Source organism: Nannobrachium achirus (genome assembly GCF_963921795.1).
Source record: "Nannobrachium achirus genome assembly, chromosome: 18".
Classification (NCBI taxonomy): domain Eukaryota; kingdom Metazoa; phylum Chordata; class Actinopteri; order Myctophiformes; family Myctophidae; genus Nannobrachium; species Nannobrachium achirus.
Window position 1 is genome coordinate 49,871,229 of NC_137825.1, and position 20,288 is coordinate 49,891,516.

Genomic DNA, 20,288 nt, shown 5'->3' on the forward strand with positions numbered 1-20,288 from the left:
TAGTTATTCTCAAACCACGTAAAAACTTTAAGTAGCATGTGAGGGGTCAAACTGGGGGTTCTTCGTGATTCTGAATCCATTGCAAGCATTTGTTTTGCATGAAAAACATTCCTTGGGCTACATTTCGACGCCAGAAAATGGTGAAAAGTGATGAGTCATCAAAAAAAGTTTAAAAAAAATCCATTGAAAGCATTTGTTTTGCATGAAAAACATTCCTTGGGCAAAAATTCAGACCCAGAAAACGGTCAAAAGTGATGAATCATCACCTTTTCTTTTTACTTTTTTTGATGACTCATCACCTTTCACCATTTTCTGGGGTCGAAATGTAGCCCAAGGAATGTTTTTCATGCAAAACAAATGCTTGCAATGGATTCAGAATCATGAAGAACCCCCAGTTTGACCCCTCACATGCTATTTAAAGCAGATTCTTTTCTTTTTTAATATTTTTCTTTTCCTGTGTAGTCACAGTGTAGTGGAGTCAATGGGACAGTGAATATACAAATGGCCATAACTATTTTTCGCGATGTTTCCAGCAGAGCAGGCCTCTCATTCTGTGGACCTTAATGACCAAACTAATAGATAAAATAGAAATAAAAAGTACGGCAGAAAATCACATGTCCTACCCTATTCCTTGAGCTTTTGGGCTTGTGGGTCCCCGGCTACTACAGCTGAAAGATTGTTTTAAGAGTTCATTTACCTGGCCCCTTCTTGTCGTAGCCACACACCATGGTGTACATACTGATGCCCGTGCCTTTGTGCTGATACAGCATGTTGGACAGTAGTTTTGAGGCGGCTGCCACTGAGATTTTCTCCTTGTTGCGAAGCTCGTAGATTCTAGCTTGGCGAGCCAGGTTGCGCCCCCAGAAGATGTTGTCGGCACACGATCCGCACGAGGTACCGAGCATGTAGGGGTTGATTTTGTAGACCTTCTTCTCCGAATTGGAGTGGATTTTGTTGCCTATTGTAGACCTCGTGTCCACGGCAACAACAACAACATCGTCGAACTGAAACACAAAAATGGTTGGTAAATAGACTGCAAAAAGACAGGAGGGGCGAGTAAATGTTGGTAAATGTGAAAGTCTCTAAGAAATCTGAGTTCATAGAATAAGACCACACGCCACAACTGCAGTCTACATTCATTTTATCTGACTATAGTCAGGGACCCACCCCTAGAGGATGTGAGATGACCTGTGATTTTCTGCCATACTTTTTATTTCAGTTTTATCTATTAGTTTGGTCATTAAGGTACACAGAATGAGAGGCCTGCTCTGCCGGAAACATCGCGAAAAAAAGTTATGGCCATTTGTATATTCACTGTCCCATTGACTCCACTACACTGTGACTACACAGGAAAAGAAAATATTAAAAAAGAATCTGCTTTAAGTAGCATGTGAGGGGTCAAACACACACACACACACACACACACACACACACACACACACACACACACACACACACACACACACACACACACACACACACACACAGGCCTAATAGTATATTGGCTATATTCTATCATACTTGACACACACACTTGCAGTGGAGGAAACCATGGAACCTACTCATCAGGAGCAGTTAGGGGTTCAGTGTCTTGCTCAAGGGTCTAAAAGTACGGCAGAAAATCACATGTCCTACCCTATTCCTTGAGCTTTTGGGCTTGTGGGTCCCCGGCTACTACAGCTGAAAGATCGTTTTAAGAGTTCATTTACCTGGCCCCTTCTTGTCGTAGCCACACACCGTGGTGTACATACTGATGCCCGTGCCTTTGTGCTGATACAGCATGTTGGACAGTAGTTTTGAGGCGGCTGCCACTGAGATTTTCTCCTTGTTGCGAAGCTCGTAGATTCTAGCTTGGCGAGCCAGGTTGCGCCCCCAGAAGATGTTGTCGGCACACGATCCGCACGAGGTACCGAGCATGTAGGGGTTGATTTTGTAGAACTTCTTCTCCGAATTGGAGTGGATTTTGTTGCCTATTGTAGACCTCGTGTCCACGGCAACAACAACAACATCGTCGAACTGAAACACAAAAATGGTTGGTAAATAGACTGCAAAAAGACAGGAGGGGCGAGTATATGTTGGTAAATGTGAAAGTCTCTAAGAAATCTGAGTTCAGTTAGTTTCTCCATCTGTTTTAAAAAAAAGAAAAAGGTGAGTTGTCGTCTGTACATCCAGGCTGGGCATGCAATGCCCCTCATCCTACATACGCCTCAAAGGACTGTAATGCAAGAATTAAAGTCAAAGCCCTCTTCTCCCCTGCTGTAGCTACAGTGTCCCTCTATACTTTTTAAACAGCAACCGAAGCTGATGGTCGATTATCCTGGTCCACTTCTTGCAGTCACACCGCACCTGCTCCGCTTACCAGACGCGTCACCCTCCAGCATGAATGGGCGACGAACTCCAGCGCCGCCAGGACCGGTGTGCTACAACAAAGAAGTGCCTACAGGCGTTAAACAATTAACAGCCTCCTACAACCATTTTAGAGTATTCATATGCTCATTCCCTGTGTCTGAAAAAGATGATAATAACCCTTGTATCACTCAATGCTGGTGTTAACACAGCGACCTCCCACGCCCGCAGCCCAAGGACCTGCCAATCCAAAAAAAATGTAGTGACAAATTAGCCAAGCCACACGACTGACAAAAACTAAACGTCTCTGAAAACAATCCTGCAGTAGTTATTCTCAAACCACGTAAAACTTTAAGTAGCATGTGAGGGGTCAAACTGGGGGTTCTTCGTGATTCTGAATCCATTGCAAGCATTTGTTTTGCATGAAAAACATTCCTTGGGCTACATTTCGACGCCAGAAAATGGTGAAAAGTGATGAGTCATCAAAAAAAGTTAAAAAAGATCCATTGAAAGCATTTGTTTTGCATGAAAAACATTCCTTGGGGCAAAAATTCAGACCCAGAAAACGGTGAAAAGTGATGAATCATCACCTTTTTTTAACTTTTTTTGATGACTCATCACCTTTCACCATTTTCTGGGGTCGAAATGTAGCCCAAGGAATGTTTTGCATGCAAAACAAATGCTTGCAATGGATTCAGAATCATGAAGAACCCCCAGTTTGACCCCTCACATGCTACTTAAAGCAGATTCTTTTCTTTTTTAATATTTTTCTTTTCCTGTGTAGTCACAGTGTAGTGGAGTCAATGGGACAGTGAATATACAAATGGCCATAACTATTTTTCGCGATGTTTCCAGCAGAGCAGGCCTCTCATTCTGTGGACCTTAATGACCAAACTAATAGATAAAACAGAAATAAAACGTACGGCAGAAAATCACATGTCCTACCCTATTCCTTGAGCTTTTGGGCTTGTGGGTCCCCGGCTACTACAGCTGAAAGATTGTTTTAAGAGTTCATTTACCTGGCCCCTTCTTGTCGTAGCCACACACCATGGTGTACATACTGATGCCCGTGCCTTTGTGCTGATACAGCATGTTGGACAGTAGTTTTGAGGCGGCTGCCACTGAGATTTTCTCCTTGTTGCGAAGCTCGTAGATTCTAGCTTGGCGAGCCAGGTTGCGCCCCCAGAAGATGTTGTCGGCACACGATCCGCACGAGGTACCGAGCATGTAGGGTAGGGGTGTGCGATATGACGATAATTATCGTCTCGGCGATACAGCTTTGCCACGATAGGCCATTTCAGAATATCGTTTCTCTCGTGATACAAACAGTCATTTAGAAAAGGCTCTGGAATCTGGATACAGCGAGTGCACGTTCCGTGAGTCGCAGCTCGATTGCTTAATTTATACTTCTATAGTACGGTGGTGTAATTCGCCAAAAAGAACAGATCTACAAGCTATAACGTGTCGCGGCTCAACGTGTCGTATAGCTTGGGGATCTGTCCCCTGCTTTCACGGCCTCTCCCCCGGGCAGCACGCAGACAGGCTACAGAGTGTCTACAGCACTGACTGAGTTGTGTGCAGGAGCTGAGGAGCACCGAGCAGCACGGCACACTGGCCCACGATTTAGTTTCACTTTCACGGGACTTTGTAAAGCAGGGATGCAGCTTGGCCTGCATTCTTTGGAGCATATTTTTCATAATGGATGCATTAAACTAACAGGACGCAAACTACTGTACTTATCCGTCCTGCTATCGCTATCAGCCATCTCACTGCTTGCAAAGCTGTGCTGGAGTCTCCACTCTGGCAGTATTGATGAGATGATTTAGATCACCTTGTAAATCCATGCTTCTGTTTTTATTAACTACAAACAAGTAGCTTTTTGCTGCGATTTGTAAAGTGCTTTGTTTGTTATGTTTTCACCATTGATGCATGCGTGTGTCGTCGCGTCTCGCGGTGAAATCGTAGCGTCTATTTTGCGTCTATTACATAATTGGCTTAGTTATAAAACCATGCCATTATTGTTAGTAGAAAAGCTAAAAGCTAGGATGATAATGAGTGAGTAATTCTCTAAAAAGAAAGCTTGTATCATAACAAACCTCCTGACTTTGGTTGGTCATAAGGTAATTTGTTTTCCCTGAGGTTTCAATGGTAAGGCATGGGTTGTTGTCAACCTGTGGGTCGAGACCCCCAGAGAGGTCCCGCCAAATTGTTTTGAAAATAGCCGATCTACAAGCTCACAACACTCAAAAAAACATTTTAAGGGAACCCATAAAACATTTCTGGGACCCATTTGAATGACCTGAACCATCAGTACTAGTAAATATTTTGAGGTAAAAAATGATAATTGTTTAATCAAAAATCTGAATGTTATCATTAAAAAATCATAGATTAGGCTATCTATCTTTCTATCTGCAGCATAAAAATGAATAGATTATCTATAGAATATCTGTGTGGGTCTAATAATCATAATAAACCTAAAAACTCGCATAAAACAGTATCGTGATAATATCGTGTATCGTGATACTGCATGAAGCATATCGTGATAATGCTTTTTGCCAGTATCGCCCACCCCTAATGTAGGGGTTGATTTTGTAGACCTTCTTCTCCGAATTGGAGTGGATTTTGTTGCCTATTGTAGACCTCGTGTCCAAGGCAACAACAACAACATCGTCGAACTGAAACACAAAAATGGTTGGTAAATAGACTGCAAAAAGACAGGAGGGGCGAGTATATGTTGGTAAATGTGAAAGTCTCTAAGAAATCTGAGTTCATAGAATAAGTCACATTAATTAGTCGAGTTAAATGGGAATCCCCTCATGACCAGGGGATATATTGGGACTTAAGTGCTGTGGAGTACTGTTCATCAACTAGCTGCAAGCAACTCCACAGACTATCCTATCTAAGGCGGCATTCACACAGGCACGTTTTATTGCGATTAAAACGAATCCTGTCACATATTGTCGGAAAATACACAACGGTTGGGCATGTGTGAAGACGCATCCGTATTCCTTTTCGAATCAAAGAAACTAATGCAAATCCACAAAAAAACGGTGGTTTCCATTCGCAACAGCAACCGCTTCACCGTTGGTGTGAATCCATCCGTCTCAAATACAGGCAATGAAACATTGTGGTATATAGAGCCATGTGCGGGTTAAATCCATAGTTATATATAAAAGGTTAAATCCCCTTCCAGACCGTCCGCTCTCATTAGATTTATTAGCCTAAGGTCCATACTGGCCGCCCCCTCCCCTCATTGATTTCATTTCTGATCACCGCTCCCTCGATCGCGCATAGTGTGTTATTTGTGTGGAGTTGCTCACAGTCAGATAAAAGGAAAGTGCCACTGGAGTCACTATTGTATATCATATATAGGCTTATAGGCCTAATATAATGTGGGTCTCTCTCTCTCTCTCTCTCTCCCCATGTCCAAATGGAGACGCTTTACGCACGGAGCACAGAGAGAGAGGGAGCCAGGGAGAGCAAGACGAGGGGCAATTAAATATGCAAGAATGTGGCAACTTCACCCCTCCCATTCGCACGACTAAACCGAATTATATTATGAGAATATGGCCTAAGTTGCAATTCCTTTCCGAGGACTGATAGCCCCATTCATGAAACCGAAAAGTCCTATCTGATTGTACTAACTAAACGACTACAAACTCAACAATGTTGCACCTCTATGGACAGCTTGGGTTATTCTCTTTCATCTGTCAAACCTTTGCTTTTTTTGTCTCCACCATTACAGTCCAGGTACACCAGGTACAGTCGGTATGATTATACAAATGGTAATAAAGGATAACACAAAAAGCCCTGAGGGCGTGTTTCAATTGAGTACCTGAGACGATTAACAGTCTAAGTCCATATTTGTTTTTTTAATATATAAAAATCTTTTTTTATTTACCAGACTGTAAGCCACAAACTAGTAATGTTTAATCTGTTAAATTGTTAATGAATTCCCCCTTCATTTTGTTTAATAGTCTGTTTTAATGTTATCTGCTCCCTTTATCTGATGAATATTGCTTGTACGGACTTATACCGTTTTTCCACTTTCCATAAGGATTACTGTTTTGAGTAAAAAAGTCTAATTCAACAAAATTAACATATTCAAAATGTTAAAATATGGACTTAGACTGTTATTCATCTCAGGTACTCAATTGTGGTCCTGTTTCCATATGGCCAACGCTTGTGTTCCCCAGCTGCGTCCCCAGCTGCGTCTCCAGCATCCGGAACCCCGCCTGTTGGATCGCCAAGAATGGCTGGTCGCTATCCCTGGCGAGGCTCCGGTGCAACCTGGGACGACTCACCTCCGTCGCCTGAGTCCCACTAACTCCCGCACCCCCCATCGACGACCCTTACCCCGGGTCCACCTCCTCTTCTGGAGACGGAGGAGGAGGAGCAGACGAGTCTGTGTCCATCTCCGTCTCCTCTCGCTCTCCCCCCGTTGCTGCTGTCGGGGTTTCGGACCCGTTTTCCTGAACCTCCTCCTGGCCAGGATCAGCCCCGCTGGAGGCTGTGGAAATAACGTTGCCATTAACATTCATTCATTCATGTCATGATATCATATTTTTTTGGGGAATTCACAATAAATAATTTAGTTTACAGATTCATTCCTTTCCCCTGTGTAATCTTTGTAAGAATATAGGCATAGTGCTTTTTAATTTGCGATTTTCGTTTTCAGTTGTCTCTATTAATTTGGAAATATAGATAGTTTATTATTTAATATCAAATGCTATCTAAATGCCTCCGCCATATACGTGTTGAACCACACTTTACTACTGCTGATCGAATGAGGGATTCATGTGAGTTGGGTTGCATTTTTAGTTGGGCGAAGTTTGGGAGGCTTGTTGTCAGGGTCCCTGCCCTGTTATTATTATGATTATTTATGCAGCGACAGTAAATGATTGAGAGCCAACCGAGGTTCGGTTGGCTGGAGAGATGACGACAGCGGAACGGGAGCCGGCCCCGCCCACTCCCGATTCCATACAATGGCGACTTCTGCTGTGCTACAACGAGTCCTGTTAGCCGCAGGCTCCCTGCTGAGCTGCATTGTTTTATTTGGTATTTTCTTTTGTGTTTGGAGTTATTGTTTGGTTGAAGCCCTTCGGGAAGGCTACTGGTTAAGTTGTGTATTTTTCGTTCCTTTATATTTAGCTTATTATTATTATGTCACGTTTGTGTTGTTTTGGGCCAGTATTTTGTTGAGCCAATTATTTTGATTGTTTGCGTCACAGCGTTCTGCCGTATGCCGCTCACTGCCACGAGCCTGTATTCAACTAAATACTCCTCTCCTATTTATTATTATATCAAAGCCTCGTAGTATTATTATATTTATTCTAGATATTGCCAACTATATATACTTGCTACTACTGTTTTTGATATATTTATATAAAGAAAAGAGAAGTTTTGTACCACACTCTACACTATTTGTAATAAATATAAATATATAAATAAAAATATATTATACTCTATTTTTGCAAACTGGTGTCGAGTCAATATGTTCTGATTCACTACGAGCCGTGGGTCATAACACTTGTCATATTTAGATTTTGGAACACCCATGTGTTGAGTTTTTTCGTGTGGAAATTGAGTTTATATTTTAATTTTGCATTGAACTATGCAAACCTTCGGTTGTTTTAATTTCGTTGGAATTAGAGCCTACACTCTGCCGGCCCTCGATTAGCCTGCAACTACACCCACGCACGCACACGCAAGCACACACACAACCCACCCACCCATGGGACTATAATATGGCAGTAGTAATAACAATAATAACAAAATAATGAAATTCACTCTGCCGGCCCTCGATTAGCCTGCAACTACACCCACGCACGCACACGCAAGCACACACACAACCCACCCACCCATGGGACTATAATATGGCAGTAGTAATAACCAGTAAGACTCCCTAATCGGGAGATAAGCGACCGTTGGTCGCTTATCTCCTGTCACACTGAAAACTTATGTTAATTAGTAAAGCCTGGGGATCTCCATATATGGGCATGAGGGGTACCCTAAAAGGGCATCATCTGGGAATAGCAAATATAGTTATCCTAGAAAGTGAAAATCTTACATCAAAGGCCATAACTACCTACCTACCACCATACTGCATTCCTCATTAAACTACCTACCAGTAAGATGCCTAAGGGAGAAAAGCAAAGGGCGAGGTTGCACCATTTCTTGGTCTTCTGGCCAGTGATGTATATCGGACCATTTAACCATATATGGAGACATCTGGTACCCAAAGATATTCACAGATATGGGCTTAATATTGATGACATAAGGGATCTCCATATATGGGCGTAAAAGGGATTTGGATCCCCTGGCATCACAGGGATCTCCATATATGGGCATAAAATGGATTTGGTTACCCTGGCAACACGGGGATCTCCATATCTCCATATATGGGCATAAAAGGGATTTGGTTCCCCTGGCATCACAGGGATCTCAATATATGGGCATAAAAGGGATTTGGTTCCCCTGACATTACAGTGATGTCAGTGGCTGGTTCTACAGAGGGGATCTCCATTTATGGGCATAAAAGGGAATGTATGTATGATGATGTCAGATATCATAGACGTCATAGGACTTTCACATAACGAATAACTGAGTAAGCATGTAAACCCGTAAAATCTATATTTGGGCATGGCTGATTTATGACCTCATCATGATGACACGAGCAAACACAGCTGAATTGTATAAATGATCAGTGCAGAAACCAACAGAAGTATTTGACCAAGACTCTTCGATTTAAACATCAACAAAGGTGTGACGTTTGTTGATGGTCACGTGTGACGTGTGACGGACGGACGGACGGACGGACGGCCGGTGGAGGTTTTCATAGTAAACTGCTCCCTGACGGTCGCAACAACCAGTAAGACTCCCTAATCGGGAGATAAGCGACCGTTGGTCGCTTATCTCCACAAATAGGCCAAAAGTTTGTTTTACCAATTATCAAGACATACGGGCAGTTGACAGTTTGCCATGGTTACTCATTGAAGTTGAATCTCCATATATGGAGATAACCTACGCATCACACTAAGTCTGACCTCACCAGCCCATATTTGGGCATGAGCAACTTATGTCTCCATATATGGAGATATGATGACATCACACAGTCCTCAGCCGATGATGTGGCGTGATGTCATACAATACACAAACGAGCCCTACAGTATAAAGGGGCAATTCTTGCCAGGAAAGAAGAATTTCTTCGACTCAGACCTTATCGCCAGGGTTGGCTTATAGCAGCTGTCGGTAGGACCATATATGGATTCTGTTAGTGTGGATCTCCTAACAGGGCATCATCTGGGATACAATCCCTTTTATGCCCATATATGGAGATCCCTAACAGAATCCCTTTCATGCCCATATATGGAGATCCCTAACAGAATCCCTTTTATGCCCATATATGGAGATCCCTAACAGCATCCCTTTTATGCCCATATATGGAGATCACTAACAGCTAACAGAATCCCTTTTATGCCCATATATGGAGATCCCTAACAGAATCCCTTTTATGCCCATATATGGAGATCCCTAACAGAATCCCTTTTATGCCCATATATGGAGATCCCTAACAGAATCCCTTTTATGCCCATATATGGAGATCCCTAACAGAATCCCTTTTATGCCCAGTTGGTTGCTAGGGTAAAAAAACATGGTTGCTATGGTAAACAGTTGGTTGCTAGGGTAAACAGTTGGTTGCTAGGGTAAAACCATGGTTGCTAAGGTGGTTGCTAACGTACACTAACAGACCAGCAACAACAGACTGTTGCCACAGCAACGTACACAAAGGTTTGTTTACACATGTGGTGTGATGTCATACTGAAGATATATGACATCACACCGTACACAAACAAAGGTGTGACGTGTGACGTGACGGACGGACGGACGGACGGACGGACGGCCGGTGGAGGTTTTCATAGTAAACTGCTCCCTGACGGTCGCAATAATAACAAAATAATGAAATTAATAATAATTATGAGAAGAATGTCATTCCATTGTGCATTAAAATGGCTGTTGTTTCTAACGTATTACGCATGGCTTTACTTTGCTCGCTCACCCCCGAAATAACCTATAACCACAGGTGGAATTGGAAGGAAATGGCATTACCAGGTACCCCGCCGACCTCGACCCCCCCGAAACCCTCTATCATCGCAGGGGGGAGTGTAGAGGCGGCGAGGTCCTCTGCTGGAGTAAGAACCTCCAGCGTAGCTGGTCCTCCTCCCGTGGCCAGCCTACAACGGTGGTTGGTGGCGACCTTTGGAGGGAATATTTTGATAATTTAATTGTAATGAATTTAATGAATGAGCCTGATTAAAAAAAGCCACATGATTTAATCACCAAGAGCCATAGGCTACATATTCAGGCAACTAACTTACCTTGGACTTCCCTGTTCTTTTCAAGTCCTGGAATCTTTTCCTAAACTTGCTCCAGGGATCTGGGGATGCCACCAACCGCCACAACCGCGTCCCGCACCTTGGCCCACGCGGCCACGCCTGCTTGGCTTTCGCCAGATTTGGGCCTTTTTTGGCCGTGCCAAAAATTACAAGCTCGCGTGCCTTGACCTAAATGGAATACTTTGTTATAAGTTTGATATGAAAAGTTAGGTCTTCAGTTGACACAATGTCAACTAAAACGAGAAAAACACCTCATGAAAGCTTTTGGGCTTGTTTAAAATGGCATAGAACTAATGCTCTACTCCATTCAGAACGCCTGTGTAAGGCTGTGTTGACCGAAGAAATGGCCGCTCTAGAATAGGGGTTTTCAATAGGGTGTGCCAATATGTAGATTGGCACACCCTATTGAAAAGTCCCTAAATTGACACTTTAAAATGTGCAGATACCATCTATACAATTAAACTTTATGTTGGTTTGTTTACTGTTGAGTGAGAAAACAATGTTGCATATTAAGTTCATCAACTGGGGACCCCCCAAAATAATATTGGGACCCCCTACTAGAACCACTGCCCCAGCTGTTATCATGGTAGTTCAGCATAGACAGACTGAGAGAAAAAAAAAGACAATGCAACAGTGGGAGCAGAAAGTGGGAGTACAAACACCACGACAGAAATGTGTCACAAAGATAGCCTGCATCAACTTCTCTATTATGCAGTGGTGTAACTAAGTAGATGTACTTGTAACTAAGTACTGTACTTAAGTACAATTTTGAGGTATTTGCACTTCACTTCAGTGTTTCTAACTGTCTAATTCCTTTTACTTCTACACTGTATTGTACTTTTATTCCACTACATTCATTTGAAAACTGTATTACTAGTTACTTTGGAGATTTACAGTAGATTATCATTACAATAACATTTGACACTTCAGCCATATATACATTTCGGGCAATTAATTTGAACATTACAGATCTGCTATTTTCAAAAGATGTTTGTGCATTTGAAAACTTGAAGTGGGGCATATTCTGCATGGTGAGTACTTTTACTTTTGGTACTTTAAGTACATTTTGATGCAGCCAACAATACTTTTACTCAATTATATTTTGAATCCCAGACTTTTACATGCAAGTGCACACACACCAAGATACCCATGAGAGTGGAATCCGCATTCCGCCAAAGCATTTCAATGAGAATGGAGCGGTTTCATGCCAGTCCTGTCAGTAGAGGATTTCTGTAAAAAACGCTCCCACCTAACACACATCGTCAAACAATGAGAATGATCCAAACGTTACCTTCCAGCTGCAACACACAACATCAAAGGTGGTCCCTCCGATTCGCAGTGTGTCAAGCTGCACACAGACACATGACTGCTCGTCTTTCTTCGGAAGCCCTCGGCTCGCCTCGGAACTGCAAAATTGCTGATTGATTGATTGATTGAAGGCTTTATTAGAAGTTTGCATAGGAAAATGTACAGATTCATGACGGTACAGTTCACTGGTACAAGGTCTACTAAAAGGAGATCCATGAAAAGACTAAGCTTATTTCAACAGGAAACCATTTAAGTATCTCATATAACATTGAATGACAGACAAATAGAACACAGTACTATGCAGTAGATATGTAAAGAAAAAAAGAAAACAGTAGGTCTATACAATCAGTAAGTACAGTATATACAATATATACAAGGAAGGGGCAGGTAACAGTAAGTCTAAACAATCATTATGTACAGTATATACAAGGAAGGGGCAGGGAGGGTAGGGTTGGGCTAGGTTTTTACCAGTTGTGAACGGCTGCTGCCTGTAAGTGGTTTTTTAGGGCAATTTTAAAGGATGCTAGTGATCCACACTCCTTTATGGCCTTCGGTAAGGCATTCCACATTTTTGTGGTGTAGCAGAAGAACGAGTTCGACCCTTTCTTTGAGTTGACTCTGGGTTGAACGTGATCTGTGGCACTGCCTCTGGTGTTGTAATTATGGACATCCTTAACGTTTTTAAAGTATTTTGACAGGTACTTGGGTATCATACACACAGAAAAATAATGGTTCTTAAATGGTTCTTTAAAAGGCTATATGGTTCTTTGAAGAACCATCGCCTACTAAAGAACCATTTTATTTAGCAAATGGTTCTTCAGATTCCTCATATGGTTCTTTGGGATTTAAAAGGTTCTTAGGCCTTTATGGAGGTTACAGTATGTATTTTGCAAATGTAAATTATAACCTACATATTAAAACAATTACAATTGCAGATGCAGAGATGGAAAGATTTATAAAAAACAATATCCTATATTAAAATTGTTTTAAAGGAGGACCTTTTAGCCAGCCGGCAGGCTTATCTCTGATGTCACTGACTCAGCCATAACCATGGAACTACACCCAAATATGAAGTGTATCTAACCTAAATGTGTTGTCATGGCATCAGGTGCAAACAAATCAGTCTGCTCCATATAGCCTATGGGTACAAAAGGTAGCATGCCCATATATGGATATATACTGATGACATCAGGGATATAAAAGGGACTGACAGATACAGAGATCTCCATATATGGGCATATCAGTTGGCAACATAAGTGTGAGCATGCCCAAACCATATTATGCACAGCAGTGGCGGTCATTTTGCTGTCATAAAGATTTCTGAAAATATGCATATAAATTATTATAAACCTGGAACCAAGACATCCAGTCCTGGTGAATCATGACCATAAAACATCTTATTCTGTCAAAACATATTTGAAACACCAAAAATGTTTATTTATTAAATATGTAGGCTAATATAATTGTATATCATATATAACATAATTTTTCAAATAGGCCTTGAATCATGACCAAAGGTGACTGATTTAAACCTGTTGTACCTTTGGGCATGGCATTACATGTTATTTTCTCTCTCTCTCTCTCTCTCTCTCTCTCTCTCTCTCTCTCTCTCTCTCTCTCTCTCTCTCTCTCTCTCTCTCTGCGCGCGCGCACGCACGCACGCACGCACGCACGCACGCACGCACGCACACACACACACACACACACACACACACACAACAAGCGGGCCGGCATTATGTCGGCCCCGCCCACTTTTCCTCCTCTCAGGATAGAGAAGGAAATAAGTGGTGCGTCACATCTCCGTTGAAACTGGAGTTTTTATTTAGCTAAGTTTGTCACCTCCATTCTTCAACATTTCCTTCATTCTGGAAGTAAGGTAAGGTTTTTTCGACTTTGAACATGTTTTAGTTGACGTTAGAATGTTCCACTGCCATCATAACGAGCAGTAGTTACATGTGTTTGTTGTGACAGCCTGGAGCCAGGGCAGAGGGAAGAGAAAACTGTTGGTTAGCTGTTAGCTGCAGCTGCTAATTCAATTGACTGTTAGCTGAAAGCTAAGAAGGCATGTATGTATTTGAACATTTGATGTAAACTAGCTTAAAAGTCAAGTTTAGTAAAGTTGTTGAAGGCATTTTGAGTAATGTGTGGTCTGTGTTATTAAATGACAGGTCAATGTGTTTAAAAAGAGGGGGAAATTGACTCAGTTGAGCTCTGTATTTCTCTGTATCCAGAACGTATGAAGGGATTTGCTGGCAGCAAATGAAGACAAGATGCATGGGCTGTGAGAAAGCAAAGTAAGTTATCCTGTGGTGTGTGTGTGTGTGTGTGTGTGTGTGTGTGTGTGTGTGTGTGTGTGTGTGTGTGACAATTGCATGTGTGCAATGACACATCCACACAAGATAATGGCGCAAAATAATTAAATGTCAGTAATATGGAAAATTCTGTGTTTTTAGATTATACTTTATGTAGGCCTATGTTTTATATCAATGGTGAAATCGATGTTTGACAAGTATTGGACTAATGTTAAATATAAACATTTTGTTGACCCTACTGTACATTAAACTTCACCACTTTTCAACCTATCTTCATTTAATTGGTCCTCACTAATGTTCATGATAAAATAGCAAAATTCATAGAACTCTGTCTACCAGTGACATCATCGACGGGGAATCAAAACAAATAGAAACTAGGCTTTCTATTCTTGAAAAGTTGCAATGTTATAATGGAAGCCATTGTTTTCACTATAATAAAAATATTTAAAAAAATAATAATCTTCCAAACAATGTCATTGGTAGATGGATTTCTGAACTGCCCACAGCCCTCCTATGAGACACAGAGTAGAGACACAATTGCGAGCATTAATGAAGATGGGTTGAGAAGTGGGTCATCATCATCAAAAGTGGTAATTAAGGTTTATGCAGTATAAGATGACTTAAAAGGTAACAGTATATACAATTCTGAAGTCAATTTAATTTACATTTGAAAAGAATGAATGCAGCATTTTTTCTTTTTTAAATCATTTCAAGAGTAGCTGCCGCTGCCAGGAAGGGTTCTGAGGTCAGCACTGTAAGCTGGGACAGGCCACCGCCATCAGCATGTGTCTGCTGCTATTCTATGGTAAGTGGAGGAAGGGGTCACTGTGTCCGCACTGAAATTACTCAGTATTGCAAATGTAACCAAACTAGAGGTTCTGCTAGTATCTAGTAACTAGTAGCAAAGGCCCTCACATTCAGTAGGCTACGCTATCGGCTATATAGCTCTGAACACAGCACCACCAGTTCTTCAGTAAAAGATTGAAGCCAGGTACTTGGAAATATCCTCATCTTTGGTTTTGAACTGCTGTTATTCTGGTTTATCCCCAGCATCATGCAGGCATCATCCTTTTGCACATACTGTCTTTTACCCACAATAATTGTGTGTGTGCATGTGTGTGTTGCAGCAGTATTGGTAGCAGTGACCGTATGGAACCAGAAAGGCAGTCGTCCCTGCTGAGCACGAGAGCTGGGAGGATATCAGACAAAACAACCTCGACTACAACGTTCTGTATACAAAAGGTATTTGCATAAAAGTAAAAATTTCAGAATCATATAAAGTATTTGTATCATGACATTGGATGTTGGATATGGGACACAGACCCCAAAAGGGCTGAGAAACTGCACTAGATGCATTGAAATCAGATTGGATCAATCTGTTTCCTCAATTGTAATTCTAAGTGTAAACACTAACAGGATAATAAATGCACTAATTGTGCATGCACACATACATCTTTTTGGCCCCAGAAAGAGAAAGTGAACATTTAGAACAGTAAAAGACTAGGAGGTGCTGTTATTCCTATCGTCTATCATCCACACAAACCTACCGCTAACCATTTTCCATTTTGTATGAAAAGGATAGACTTAACTATCTTAAATGTGACTAACTGAACCTCCCCCTTCTTCAGAACGCGTACGACAGTGTCCCCTGTGCTCCAGCCTGTCCCAGACGTCCACTCATCAAGTCCTCCCATGGCTCCTAGGAGGATGTGCACCCGGCTGGCTTCTCCTGCAGCAGCTTGGGTGCCCTGTACCTCAGCATTCCCCACCACCATCACCACACGGCAAACAGCAGCTGCACTAGTTGTGACGCTGCTTACGACGCCAACGAAACTGGCCACGGCACGAGCGGGGACGTGAACGACGCCGGCTACGTGGATGTCGCCCAGGCAGGACGGCAGTCCCACGTCGACTTCAAGAGCTATGTAGCGTGCACTGCTTCAGCAGTGTTGGGATTGGAAATCTCATCAAAGATGATGCACAACCAACAGTCAGTGACTTGTCCCTTCAAGAACTTCCAGTGAACTTGCAGGCTCATTTTAAGAACTTGGAGGTACCCATTGCTGTTGATGAGAATCTCTGGAAGAGTAAACACATTGTTTTGAACTCTGTCAAGTATGCGGCTGGAGCCTGTATGAGGTGGACTTGCTTTGTATTCTTCTTTTTTACTTGCACAGCACTTAAGAGATTTAAATGTTTTGAAACTGTTGTACTGATGTTGAATTTTGATTAAATGATGATTTGATTAAATTCAAAGACTTATAACTAATCTCTTGTTCATCTTTTCCTACAAATCTGATATATTTTAAAGTGTAGTGAAACATTTATTACCCTAAGAACCACTTTTTTTAGCTGAAAAATCATTTTTTAGCTGAAGAACCATTTTTTTTAGCTGAAGAACCATTAAAAAGTTCATTTTCCAAAAGGTTCTTCAGAGAACCTTTTTTTGAAATGGTTCTTTGAGGAACCAGAAATGGTTCCTCAAAGAACCATTTTTTAATGGTTCTTTGAAGCACCTTTAATGGTTCTTTATCGAACCATTCGAATAAATGGTTCTTTAAAGAACCTTGGTGAAAAAGGTTCTTTGTGGAACCAAAAATGGTTCTTCTATGGAATCGCTCTGAAGAACCATTTTTGGTTCCAGTTGGAACCTTTTTTTTTCTGTGTGTAGTGGTGTAGTGTATCTTGTACACCAGGCCCATTGCAAGTTGCTGTACTCTGTCATCTACTCTGAGCCACCCCACTCTTAACTGGTGAGTAGCGGTGAGGTGAGTCTGATTGGGAAGGTTAAGCAGGACCCTAATTAGTTTATTTTGGGCTGTTTGGAGTTTAGTTTTTAGGGCTTGTGGGGCGTCACGATACCATACGTGGACTCCATAGTCAAAGAGGGGCTGGATTATTGCACCAGCTATGGTCTTCAGTGTGTTGAAGTTGACCATTGGGGCGATCCTCTGTAGGAAACGAGTTCGTTGGTTGATTTTTTGTATTACTTTTGAAGTCATCTTTTCGCTGGAAAGATTAGCTTCAAGGATACATCCTAAGTAGGAGATTTCGTTTTTTCGTGTTATGACCTTGTCACCCACTTTGATTGTGAAGTTCTCTACCTTTTTGAGGTTATGATTTGATCCAAAGAGGATGGACTCGGTTTTGCCCAGGTGAATTGATAATTTGTTGTCGTTAAGCCATGTGCAGATCTTACTCAGTTCAGAGTTAAGTGTCTTTTCAACCTGCAAGTGGTCCTTGCCCGAGACTAGGAGAGCCGAGTCATCCGCGAACAGGAACAGGTTGCAGTCGCAAGCAGATGCCATGTCGTTCACGTATATTAGGAACAACAGAGGTCCCAGTATGCTACCTTGGGGAACTCCACAGCTTACTGGGAGGGGGGGGGACAGGGTACCGTTAATCTCCACCACCTGTTCCCTCCCCACCAGGTAAGATTGCATCCAGCTCACTGCTGCGCTGTCAAGACCGATGGCTTTTAGTTTCTCAATCAGAATAGCATGATCCACGGTGTCAAATGCCTTCTGGAGGTCCATCATGACCATGCCACTATACTTGCCCTGATCCGCTTCGCGTTTGATTTGGTCAGTCAAATAGAGAAGGCATGTGTCAGTGGAATGGGATTTTCTGAATCCAGATTGGAACTCGTAAATCAGATTATTCTCATCGAGATATCTTGCAATCTGTTCGTAGACTATTTTCTCCATGACTTTGGATATGGAGCTAAGAATGGAAACGGGGCGGTAGTTTCCAGGGTCTAGTTTGCTACCTTTTTTATGCAGGGGGGTTACTTTTGCTAGTTTGAAGTCCTGGGGGACATGACCCTGTTCGATGGAAAGGTTAATTATGTGGGTAATGATTGGAGCAATGGTGGCGGCTGAATCTCTGAGAAATCTAGCTGGGATTTTATCAAGGCCAGTGGCCTTGTGTTGAGGTAGGGCGCTCAATTTTTTAAACACTTCATCAGTTGTCACTGTGGAAAGTTTAAAGCTGTCTTTACTGACGCCCAGTTTTTTGTAGAATGTATTAACAAATTCTTCACCATACCGCCCAGATGGGGCGACCAGTCTTTTGACCAGTGAACGGGCTGTGGTGGTAAAGGTTTTGTTAAAATGGGTAGCCACTTCACCTTTGTCAGAAATGAGAGCGGCGTCCGTTTTGATGTTTATGTTGTGGCATATGGTTTTTGATTTTAAGCCTAATTGGTTGTTAAGCAACTTCCATAGGTCTCGTGGGTTGTTTTTGTATTCATCGATTTTGTCGTCGATGTAGTTTTTTTTGGCGGATTTAACTAGGGCGGTTGTCTGGTTTCTAAGTCTCTTGCATTGAGCAGTAAGATGCTCAATGTGTTTTTTGAGGTCATGGTTGAATTTTTTCTTGAGCTTTTTGCAGCACTTTCGTTTTTCATCGTATTTTTTGTCTCTGAGTCTAGCTGATTCTGCAATATCTGAGTTATACCATGGCTCTTGGCGGGCTTTAACCCTGGTGGTATTCAAGGGGGCCACGTCGTCTAGAGCATCGGTCAATTTGGTTTTAAAGCCGCACCATGCTTCCTCGACATCTGTACACTGCAGCTCTGGGGAAAAGTCTACACCCGCTAGTTTGAGATTAAAAGCCTCACTGGAGTAGTTCTTCAGGCTTCTAGCAACGACAGTTCTGTGGCCACTAGCTTTGGGTTTGTGTATTTTTCGGGTAGAGTAGATCATATAATGATCACTAAGACCGCATACAATAGCCCCGCTAGCGGTGACTTTGGACTTGTCAGTGGTTACGACGAGATCTATGAGGGTTTGAGAGTGCTCTGTCACCCTGGTGGGTACTGTGACAAGCTGAGTGAGGCTGTATTGCTTGCATAACCCATCAAAGGACTTGAACATGGGTGCGTCTTTACGCAAAATGTCCACATTCCAGTCGCCCAAAATGTGACACTCGGTACCGTCCACCTTTGCTAAGCTCTCATCAAACAGCTCAAAGAAATCATTCTGATCAGGTGGTCTATAGACAGCGCATATTAGTATGTTTTTGGCATGTTCAAAGATTACCTCAATCCATACAGTTTCAAGTGAACTGTGGTGTAAGTCTGGACGGGGGACAAAATTGACATCATTGTGTACATACATGCAAACTCCGCCTCCATACCTGTTTCTATCATTCCTGATTACAGTATAGTTGGCAATTTCAATGCTAGCATCCGTAAACGAGTCATCAAGTTTAGTTTCAGAGAAGGATAAAATCTTTGCCTTACCGTCATGAAACATTCCCTTAATTAACTCCAGTTAGCTGGCATTCCCCTCTAGGCGTCCTCGCCTTGCAACCAGCTTGCAACGGCTAAATGTGGAACCTCTGTGAAGTTGTCACCCCATATGATGAAAACATATTTAAAAATGGTGTCATTCTTTAGTGCTGCATTTGTACTTAATTGTGCCGTAAATTTGTGAATTTGTGCTGGTATAATTTCTGAGATACACCACCACTGTTCCACTATTATGTACAGCTCTACACCGCCCTCTATAGGTCAAACTATTGTACTGCTTCTAAATTCTGCTAATTCATAACATATCATATCAATATTTATATATACAAATATATATAAAACACAATTGTTGATTTCAACGGCACAAATTAGAGCACATCCAGCACTAAAGAATGACACCATTTTCCCAATTTGGAGCCAAAAAAGTGGGGGTGCAAGACTCAGAAAAACTATAACTTAAAATATGTAAAGAATTATACCAGCTTAAATTCTAAAATGTACGGCACAATTCAGCACAAATTCAGCACTAAAGAATGACACCATTGTGTTTTCATCATATGGGGCGTCAACTTGTCTTCACGGAGGTAAATGTGGAACTGCTATTGTGACTAACGTAGGTTGCATTACGAGCATAATATCGTACTGGACCAGTGGGAGGGTCCCTGCGTTGAG

General features: G+C 42.0%; 1 long non-coding RNA gene across 2 annotated transcripts; it reads left to right on the forward strand.

Annotated features, from left to right (window-relative positions):
* Window positions 1-14,177: 14,177 nt before the first annotated feature.
* Window positions 14,178-16,530, forward strand: LOC308302707. 2 transcript variants are annotated; one of them, XR_013962954.1, is made up of 5 exons: window positions 14,178-14,344; window positions 14,846-14,952; window positions 15,077-15,167; window positions 15,490-15,604; window positions 15,991-16,530. It is a non-coding gene; the product is annotated as an uncharacterized lncRNA (long non-coding RNA). The 2 variants fall into 2 exon arrangements; XR_013962955.1 differs by lacking the exon at window positions 14,846-14,952.
* The last annotated feature ends 3,758 nt before the right edge of the window (window positions 16,531-20,288 follow it).